Raw genomic sequence first — 11,692 nt, forward strand, 5'->3', positions numbered from 1 at the left:
TAGAGGAAATGCTTGACTTGTTTGTTGATAAGAAGATCCTGAACATCACTGTTAGAAAGCCTACTGATCCAAGCCCAGCAGATATTAACATGGATCACATCATGTTTGAGGAGCAGATCCCCATTGATCATGTTGGTGAACCTGTTGTTTATAGTGTTTCCCAACAAGGTGTCCTGTATCCACTCCATAATGCAACTTTGGCACCAGCAATCCCTGAGGAACCCTATCTTAACACACAACATAGTTGTAATTTCAACAAGGGGAAAAATGTTGTGGAAGAAGAAGAAGATGTACAAGTAGAACATGATGAAGATGAAGATGAAGATGAGATGGACAAATCCTCTTCAGATTTTGAGTTTTTTAGGGGTGATTACAAAGGGCAGAATATATCATACAAGGCTTGGTGTAGGGGTGAAAATGAGGCAGGGACAAGCCATAAGACTAGGGGAGAGGAAGAACCTGCAGATCACTATTGTGGAGCAAACTCAGAACCATCTGAGTTTTGGGAGGAAGACCAAATCCTTTCTGAAGATGAAGAACCCTCAGTTGTACCAGAGAAAGGAGCAAAGAAGCTTAATCCTGTCAGAAAACCAGGCCCAACTAGCAAGTCACACAGTGAGCCTGAAAACACCAAGTTTGAAGATTGGGTGCCTGAACCTGATGAATACTGCTTTCCAGGTGATTTTGGTCTTAGTGATGAAGAAGAAGTTCCAAGGTTGCCTTCTGGTAGGAAGAGAAGGTTGAAGAAGAGGAAGGAGAGGAGGTGGTATGATCCATCAGTCCCTGATGCACATGAGTAGTTTGCATTGCATTTGTGCTTCCTAAATGTTGTGGAGTTCAGAGAAGCACTAAGAAATTTCCATGTCAGGACACTTAGGAATTTTGAGTATCACAGAAATGAACCAACTAGGGTTATTGCTTGGTGCTCTGATAGAAAGCAAGGTTGTCAGTTTTATATAGTGGCCTCTAGAATAGCTAATGAGTCCACTTTCAGCATCAAGAAGATGAATATGGATCACACTTGTGGAGCAAGTGGAGAGAGCACCAAGGTTACAGTAAACTGGGTTGCCAAGGTTTGTGAGGATACCATTAGATCAAACCATGGAGCCGGTGTTGAGACAATTATGTCATACACAAAGAAAACATTTGGTGTTCATGTGCCTAAAAGCTTGGCATATAGGGCAAGGAGGCAAGCAGTTGAAGTTGTGCAAGGAGATCACAGACTTCAATAACACAGACTAAGGGACTATCTACAGTGTGTGCTAGATACTAATCCAGGCAGTAGATGCATAGTGACAACCAAAGAGGACCTAGAAAATCCAGCTCCTACCCCCAGGTTCCACTACATGTTCTACTGCCTTTTTGCATGCAAAGAGGGCTTTCTCAATGGATGCAGGCCATTTATAGGTACATGATCCTTACACATATATCTAAGATGGTTGCATTCATGTTATTTACAACTAAGGTGATCATATTTTCAGGTTTAGATGGTTGCTTCATCAAGCTCAGCATTGGACAACAAATATTGGCAGCTACTGGCAGGGATGGGAACAACAACATCTTCCCCATTGCATTTGGTGTTGTTGACAAGGAAGACAGACAGCTGGACATGGTTTCTCACACAGCTGAGAAATGTTATTGGAAGTGGGAACAAGTTTGGCAAGTACACAATTATGTCTGACAGGCAAAAGGTATGTGCTCCAGTACTCATGACAACCACACTTTAAACTTACCATCATACTTATCCATCATTCTAAGCCATCATTAATTCATAATTAACAGGGATTGTTGAATGCAATCAATGATGTATTCCCTGACTCCCCACAGAGGTTCTGTCTTAGACATGTATATGCCAACTTTCAATCTGCTGGTTTTAGAGGGGAGGAACTCAAGAAACACTTAGATCAGGCTGCCTATTCCTTCACTAAGAGTGGTCATGAAAAAGGGATGGAAAATTTGAAGAAAGAAAGTTTTGAAGCTTGGCAGTGGTTGTCACAGATACCAGACCATACATGGGCAAGATATAAAATGGATACTGTTTGCAAAACTGACCTGGTTGTTAACAACCTCAGTGAAGTTTTCAACAGAATGATATTGGATGTTAGGAACAAGCCAATCAGGACTATGCTGGAGGGCATAAGAACAAAGTTGATGATCAAGTTTCAGAAAACCAGAGAGAAAACAGAGTCATGTAGATGGGAGATCACACCAACCTACTCAGAAATTTTAGAAGAAGGAAAGAAGTGGGCTAAGTACTGTGATGCATACATGGCAGGTCCAGGCATCTGGCAGGTGACAAGTAGCTCTGAGAACACATATTGTGTTAACTTCAACAACCAAACATGTGACTGTAGGAGGTGGGACATGACTGTTGTGCCTTGCAGTCATTCCATTGCTGCAATGCAGAAAGTGAAGCTACATCCTGAAGACTTTGTCAATGACTTCTTCAAAAAGCCCATGTACTATGAAACATACTAACATATAATTTTTCCAGTTCCAGGTCCTGAACACTGGCCTCATACACCTGGACATGACATATCTCCACCAGTGTTCAAAGAAAAGAAGGGAAAAAAGCAAACTGCCAGGAGGAAAGGTGTATTTGAGGTGCCAGCAAAAAAGGATACCTTAAGAATTGGTACTGTCACATGTAGCAACTGCAAGAAGCAAGGGCATAGGTTCAGCAACTGTGGTGACCCTTTGAAGCCTAAGTTTCAGATGAGGATGAACAAGCACCAGGTCATTTGAGTCCATGTCTCATTTCATTTCATTGTTCATTTTCTTACAATGTTTCTTAATTGTGTAGGAAAATAGAGCCAATTACTCTCAAGCTGGTTCTTCTATGGCTACAAATGCTCAGAGGCCTCCAAGACAAGCTACTGCACCTGAAGCAAGACCAGCTACAGCAAGAGCTACACCTTCTGCACCTTCACCATCTCCAGTTGCTACTACTAGGACAAGAAAAAGGGCTGCTTCAACTATTACAGCAAGAGCTACACCTTCTGCACCTTCACCAGCTCCAGTTGCTACTTCTAGGGCAAGAAAAAGGGCTGCTTCAACTATTCCAGCAGCTACAACACAAGCACCACCAGCTAAGAGGAGCAGGACTAACACTTCTTCTTCTGCTAAGAACACCAGATCATGTACAACTTCTCCAGCAAAGAACATCAGATCTTCAAGTGCCCAGAGAAGAACTTTCATTGCACCAAGGCAATCAAATTCAACTGTTGTCCAGGAGGGGTCAAAGAGGATCAGGAAGCCAAGTGGGAGGCTGAAAGACTATTTTTATGCAAGTGGTAACTAGCTCTTGGATTTGGGTAACTTGAGTTCATTTGGCATTTGAGTTCATATGGATGGATTTGGGTGTACTATGGTCTGTAATGACTAAACTTTATTTTGTTTCAGAGATATTCAGTCAGTTGAACTACCATGGTTTGTAATAACTACTATGCAGTGTGTTCATTCAGACAGTCATTCCTGTGTTGATTCAGTCAGTACATTTCAGCCAGTGTATCTTCTGTCAGTTAATTCAGTCAGTACATTTCATATCCACTGCATAATTTCATTGACAGTAGCAAAAATACATAGATTCATTGGTTCAGAATAGCATCAAACACCAATTATTACACAGAATAGAGTATATCTTACATAGTACACCAGATCTTACATAGAACACCAACATGGAAAGGTATATAGATGGATGAGATGAGATTGACATATCAGTCATAGCGCTCGAAGAAACGGACCCACTTGGCCCTTCAAAAGCAACACGCTTAATAGGCCTCAATTGATGCAGAATGCACTTGGGATGAGCAAGCTCAAGTTGGCCACAGAAAAGGGGCTCCACAGTGGTGTCTGGTTCCTCCTGCAACCAAAATAACCAGCAAACACTAGTTTCAATCTGCACTCAACACCAGAATCAACTTGCACAGTTCATTAAACACTAAAAAAATCCCCAACTCAGCATGAACCCTAACACTATACAGAGATGAACCCTAGCTTACATCAATCCTACAATCAAACCCCAGCCTCACTGTTGAACAAGAATCCTACAACAGCAACACTACACTTAGCAAGATCCATGGCGGTAGCCTAGGCCTACTAGCACCTAACCCTAACCCTAGGTGGCAAAGAACTTACCATAAGTCCCATGTCCATGCTGACGACCTCGCACTCCTCCTCCGAGCTCGTTTCCTCGTCGTTCCAGGAAGGCATGGCGGCAAGGAAGTCGACGGCGACCGACCTCAAAGACGGCGAGCTCGTACTGGAGCAGGGGAGTGGGAGCAGGGGAGAGAGCGAGCAGGGGAGTGAGTGAGCACCGAGTGGGAGCATGTGGGGAATTTACCCTGGTTCGTTCCGACCGGACCGCGAGGGCTAACGGCCGTCAACGGCCGCGCCGTGAGCGCGCGTGGCCAGGTGGCCTGACATGTGGGTCCAGACGGTCAGAAAAACGGTTCAATCGCTAGTCACGGGCGTTTTGGGTTTTTCGAAACAGCGGTCCGCGCGGCTGGTAGGTTTCTGAGAAAAAATAAAAATTGGTAGCCTTTTGGAACTATAGCCTGTAAACTAGTAGTTTTATGTGTTGGGGAACGTAGTAATTTCAAAAAAATTCCTACGCTCACGCAAGATCATGGTGATGCATAGCAACGAGAGGGGAGAGTGTTGTCCACGTACCCTCGTAGACCGAAAGCGGAAGCGTTATCACAACGCGGTTGATGTAGTCGTACGTCTTCATGATCCGACCGATCAAGTACCGAACGCACGGCACCTCCGAGTTCAGCACACGTTCAGCTCGATGACGTCCCTCGAACTCCGATCCAGCCGAGTGTTGAGGGAGAGTTTCGTCAGCACGACGGCGTGGTGACGATGATGATGTTTTACCAACGCAGGGCTTTGCCTAAGCTCCGCAACGATATTATCGAGGTGTAATATGGTGGAGGGGGGCACCGCACACGGCTAAAATATCGTATATCAATTGTGTGTCCTTGTGGTGCCCCTGCCCCCGTATATAAAGGAGCAAGGAGGAGAGGGCCGGCCAAGGGGAGGTGGCGCGCCCAAGGGGGGAGTCCTACTCCCACCGGGAGTAGGACTCCTCCTTTCCTTGTGGGAGTAGGAGAAGAGAAGGGGGAAGGAGAAAGAAGGGAGGGGGCGCCCCCTCCCTAGTCCAATTCGGACTAGCCCATGGGGAGGGGTGCGGCCACCCTTTGGGGTCTTTCTCTCCTTTCCCGTATGGCCCAATAAGGCCCAATACGAATTCCCGTAACTCTCCGGTACTCCGAAAAATACCCGAATCACTCGGAACCTTTCCGAAGTCCGAATATAGTCGTCCAATATATCGATCTTTACGTCTCGACCATTTCGAGACTCCTCGTCATGTCTCCGATCTCATCCGGGACTCCGAACTCCTTCGGTACATCAACATACATAAACTCATAATAAAACTGTCATCGTAACGTTAAGCGTGCGGACCCAACGGGTTCGAGAACTATGTAGACATGACCGAGACACCTCTCCGGTCAATAACCAATAGCGGAACCTGGATGCTCATATTGGCTCCCACATATTCTACAAAGATCTTTATCGGTCAGACCGCATAACAACATACGTTGTTCCCTTTGTCATCGGTATGTTACTTGCCCGAGATTCGATCGTCGGTATCTCGATACCTAGTTCAATCTCGTTACCGGCAAGTCTCTTTACTCGTTTCGTAATACATCATCCCGCAACTAACTCATTAGTCACAATGCTTGCAAGGCTTATAGTGATGTGCATTACCGAGTGGGCCCAGAGATACCTCTCCGACAATCGGAGTGACAAATCCTAATCTCGAAATACGCCAACCCAACATGTACCGTTGGAGACACCTGTAGAGCACCTTTATAATCACCTAATTACGTTGTGACGTTTGGTAGCACACAAAGTGTTCCTCCGGTAAACGGGAGTTGCATAATCTCATAGTCATAGGAACATGTATAAGTCATGAAGAAAGCAATAGCAACATACTAAACGATCGGGTGCTAAGCTGACGGAATGGGTCAAGTCAATCACGTCATTCTCCTAATGAGGTGATCCCGTTAATCAAATGACAACTCATGTCTATGGCTAGAAAACATAACCATCTTTGATTAACGAGATAGTCAAGTAGAGGCATACTAGTGACACTCTGTTTGTCTATGTATTCACACATGTATTATGTTTCCGGTTAATACAATTCTAGCATGAATAATAAACATTTATCATGATATAAGGAAATATATAATACTTTATTGTTGCCTCTAGAGCATATTTCTTCAGTCTCCCACTTGCACTAGAGTCAATAATCTAGTTCACATCGCCATGTGATTTAACATCAATAATTCACATCACCATGTGATAAACACCCATAGTTCACATCTCTATGTGACCAACACTCAAAGGGTTTACTAGAGTCAATAATCTAGTTCACATCGCTATGTGATTAACACCCAAAGAGTACTAAGGTGTGATCATGTTTTGATTGTGAGATAATTTTAGTCAACGGGTCTGTCACATTCAGATCCGTAAGTATATTGCAAATTTCTATGTCTACAATGCTCTGCACGGAGCTACTCTAGCTAATTGCTCCCACTTTCAATATGTATCTAGACCGAGACTTAGAGTCATCTAGATTAATGTCAAAACATGCATCGACGTAACCCTTTACGACGAACCTTTTGTCACTTCCATAATCGAGAAACATATCCTTATTCCACTAAGGATAATTTTGACCGCTGTCCAGTGATCTACTCCTAGATCACTATTGTACTCCCTTGCCAAAATCAGTGTAGGGTATACAATAGATCTGGTACACAGCATGGCATACTTTATAGAACCTATGGCCAAGGCATAGGGAATGACTATCATTCTCTTTCTATCTTCTGCCGTGGTCGGGCTTTGAGTCTTACTCAATTTCACACCTTGTAACACAGGCAAGAACTCTTTCTTTGACTGTTCTATTTTGAACTACTTCAAAATCTTGTTAAGGTATGTACTCATTGAAAAAACTTATCAAGCGTCTTGATCTATCTCTATAGATCTTGATGCTCAATATGTAAGCAGCTTCATCGAGGTCTTTCTTTGAAAAACTCCTTTCAAACACTCCTTTATGCTTTGCAGAATAATTCTACATTATTTCCGATCAACAATATTTCATTCACATATACTTATCAAAAATGCTGTAGTGCTCCCACTCACTTTCTTATAAATACAGGCTTCACCGCAAGTCTGTATAAAACTATATCCTTTGATCAACTTATCAAAGCGTATATTCCAACTCCGAGATGCTTGCACCAGTCCATAGATGGATCGCTGGAGCTTGCATATTTTGTTAGCACCTTTAGGATTGACAAAACCTTCTGGTTGCATCATATACAACTCTTTTTTAATAAATCCATTAAGGAATGCAGTTTTGTTTATCCATTTGCCAGATTTCATAAAATGCGGCAATTGCTAACATGATTCGGACAGACTTAAGCATAGATATGAGTGAGAAACTCTCATCGTAGTCAACACCTTAAACTTGTCGAAAACCTTTTGCGACAATTCTATCTTTGTAGATAGTAACACTACTATCAGCGTCCGTCTTCCTCTTGAAGATCCATTTAATCTCAATGGCTCGCCGATCATTGGGCAAGTCAATCAAAGTCCACACTTTGTTCTCATATATGGATCTTATCTCAGATTTCATGGCCTCAAGCCATTTCGCGGAATCTGGGCTCATCATCGCTTCCTCATAGTTCGTAGGTTCGTCATGGTCAAATAACATGACCTCCAGAGCAGGATTACCGTACCACTCTGGTGTGGATCTCACTCTGGTTTACCTACGAGGTTTGGTAGTAACTTGATCTGAAGTTACATGATCATCATCATTAACTTCCTCACTAATTGGTGTAGGAGTCACAGGAACAGATTTCTGTGATGAACTACTTTCCAATAAGGGAGCAGGTACAGTTACCTCATCAAGTTTTACTTTCCTCCCACTCACTTCTTTCGAGAGAAACTCCTTCTCTAGAAAGGATCCATTCTTAGCAACGAATATCTTGCCTTCGGATCTGTGATACAAGGTGTACCCAACTGTCTCCTTTGGGTATCTTATGAAGACACATTTCTCCGATTTGGGTTTGATCTTATCAGGATGAAACTTTTTCACATAAGCATCGCAACCCCAAACTTTAAGAAACGACAACTTTGGTTTCTTGCCAAACCACAGTTCATAAGATGTCGTCTCAACGGATTTAGATGGTACCCTATTTAATGTGAATGCAGCTGTCTCTAATGCATAACCCCAAAACGATAGTGGTAGATCAGTAAGAGACATCATATATCGCACCATATCTAATAAAGTACGGTTACGATGTTCACACACCATTACACCATGGTGTTCCAGGTGGCGTGAGTAGTGAAACTATTTCACATTGTTTTAACTGAAGGCCAAACTCGTAACTTAAATACTCTTCTCCACGATCAGATCGTAGAAACTTTATTTTCTTGTTACGATGATTTCCGCTTCACTCTGAAATTATATGAACTTTTCAAATGTTTCAGATTTCTGTTTCATTAAGTAGATATACCCATATCTGCTCAAATCATCTGTGAAGGTCAGAAAATAATGATACCTGCTACGAGCCTCAATATTCATCAGACCACATACATCTGTATGTATGATTTCCAACAAATCTGTTGCTCTCTCCATAGTTCCGGAGAACGGCGTTTTAGTCATCTTGCCCATGAGGCACGGTTCGCAAGCATCAAGTGATTCATAATCAAGTGATTCCAAAATCCCATCAGTATGGAGTTTCTTCATGCGCTTTACACCAATATGACCTAAACGGCAGTGCCACAAATAAGTTGCACTATCATTATTAACTTTGCATCTTTTGGCTTCAATATTATGAATATGTGTATCACTACGATCGAGATCCAACAAACCATTTTCGTTGGTGTGTAGACCATAGAAGGTTTTTATTCATGTAAACAGAACAACAATTATTCTCTAATTTAAAGAATAACCGTATTGCAACAAACATGATCAAATCATATTCATGCTCAACGCAAACACCAAATAACACTTATTTAGTTTCAACACTAATCCCGAAAGTATAGGGAGTGTGCGATGATGATCATATCAATCTTGGAACTACTTCCAACACACATCGTCACCTCGCCTTTTACTAGTCTCTGTTTATTCTGCAACTCCCGTTTCGAGTTACTACTCTTAGCAACTGAACCAGTATCAAATACCGAGGGGTTGCTATAAACACTAGTAAAGTACACATCAATAACATGTATATCCACTATACCTTTGTTCACTTTGCCATCCTTCTTATCCACCAAATAGTTGGGGTAGTTACGCTTCCAGTGACCAGTCCCTTTGCAGTAGAAGCACTTAGTCTCAGGCTTAGGACCAGACTTAGGCTTCTTCACTTGAGCAGCAACTTGCTTGCCGTTCTTCTTGAAGTTCCCCTTCTCCCCTTTGCCCTTTTCTTGAAACTAGTGGTCTCGTCAACCATCAACACTTGATGTTTTTCTTGATTTCTACCTTCGTCGATTTCAGCATCATGAAGAGCTCGGGAATTACTTTCGTCATCCCTTGCATACTATAGTTCATCACGAAGTTCTACTAACTTGGTGATGGTGACTAGAGAATTCTGTCAATCACTATTTTATCTGGAAGATTAACTCCCACTTAATTCAAGCGATTGTAGTACCCAGACAATCTGAGCACATGCTCACTAGTTGAGCGATTCTCCTCCATCTTTTAGCTATAGAACTTGTTGGAGACTTCATATCTCTCAACTCGGGTATTTGCTTGAAATATTAACTTCAACTCCTGGAACATCTCATATGGTCCATGATGTTCAAAACGTCTTTGAAGTCCCGATTCTAAGCCGTTAAGCATGGTGCACTAAACTATCAAGTAGTCATCATATTGAGCTAGCCAAACGTTCATAACGTCTGCATCTGCTCCTGCAATAGGTGTTGGGAATCGTAGCATAATTTTACAATTTTCCTACGCTCACCAAGATGCATCTATGGAGTATACTAGCAACGAGGGGAAAGGAGTGCATCTACATACCCTTGTAGATCGCGAGCGGAAGCGTTCCAATGAACGTGGATGACGGAGTCGTACTCGCCGTGATTCAAATCACCGATGACCGAGTGCCGAACGGACGGCACCTCCGCGTTCAACACACGTACGGTGCAGCGACGTCTCCTCCTTCTTGATCCAGCAAGGGGGGAGGAGAGGTTGATGGAGATCCAGCAGCACGACGGCGTGGTGGTGGATGTAGCGGGATGCCGGCAGGGCTTCGCCGAGCATATACGAGAGAGAGAGGTGTTGCAGGGGGAGAGGGAGGCGCCCAAGGCTGTCATCTTGCTGCCCTCCCTCCCCCCCTTATATATAGGCCCCCTTGGGAGGGGGGGCGCCGGCCAAACCCATCTAGGGTGGGGGCGGCGGCCAGAGGGGTGCCTTGCCCCCCAAGGCAAGTGGGAAACCCCCACACCCTAGGGTTCCCAACCCTAGGCGCATGGGGGGAGGCCCATGGGGGGGCGCCCAGCCCACTAGGGGCTGGTTCCCTTCCCACTTCAGCCCACGGGGCCCTCCGGGATAGGTGGCCCCACCCGGTGGACCCCCGGGACCCTTCCGGTGGTCCCGGTACAATACCGGTAACCCCCGAAACTTTCCCGGTGGCCGAAACTTGACTTCCTATATATAATTCTTTACCTCCGGACCATTCCGGAACTCCTCGTGACGTCCGGGATCTCATCCGGGACTCCAAACAACTTTCGGGTTTCCGCATACACATATCTCTACAACCCTAGCGTCACCGAACCTTAAGTGTGTAGACCCTACGGGTTCGGGAGACATGCAGACATGACCGAGACGCCTCTCCGGTCAATAACCAACAGCGGGATCTGGATACCCATATTGGCTCCCACATGTTCCACGATGATCTCATCGGATCAACCACGATGTCGAGGATTCAATCAATCCCGTATGCAATTCCCTTTGTCAATCGGTATGTTACTTGCCCGAGATTCGATCGTCGGTATCCCAATACCTTGTTCTATCTCGTTACCGGCAAGTCTCTTTACTCGTACCGCAATGGATGATCCCGTGACAAACGCCTTAGTCACATAGAGCTCAATATGATGATGCATTACCGAGTGGGCCCAGAGATACCTCTTCGTCATACGGAGTGACAAATCCCAGTCTCGATCCGTGCCAACCCAACAGATACTTTCGGAGATACTCGTAGTGCACCTTTATAGTCACCCAGTTACGTTGTGACGTTTGGCACACCCAAAGTACTCCTACGGTATTCGGGAGTTGCACGATCTCATGGTCTAAGGAAAAGATACTTGACATTGGAAAAGCTTCTAGCAAACGAAACTACACGATCTTTTATGCTATGCTTAGGATTGGGTCTTGTCCATCACATCATTCTCCTAATGATGTGATCCCATTATCAATGACATCCAATGTCCATAGTGAGGAAACCATGACTATCCGTTGATCAACGAGCTAGTCAACTAGAGGCTTACTAAGGACACGTTGTGGTCTATGTATTCACACATGTATTACGATTTCCGGACAATACAATTATAGCATGAACAATAGACAATTACCATGAACAAAGAAATATAATAATAACCATTTATTATTGCCTCTAGGGCA

Source organism: Triticum aestivum, chromosome 6D (assembly GCF_018294505.1).
Source record: "Triticum aestivum cultivar Chinese Spring chromosome 6D, IWGSC CS RefSeq v2.1, whole genome shotgun sequence".
NCBI lineage: Eukaryota > Viridiplantae > Streptophyta > Magnoliopsida > Poales > Poaceae > Triticum > Triticum aestivum.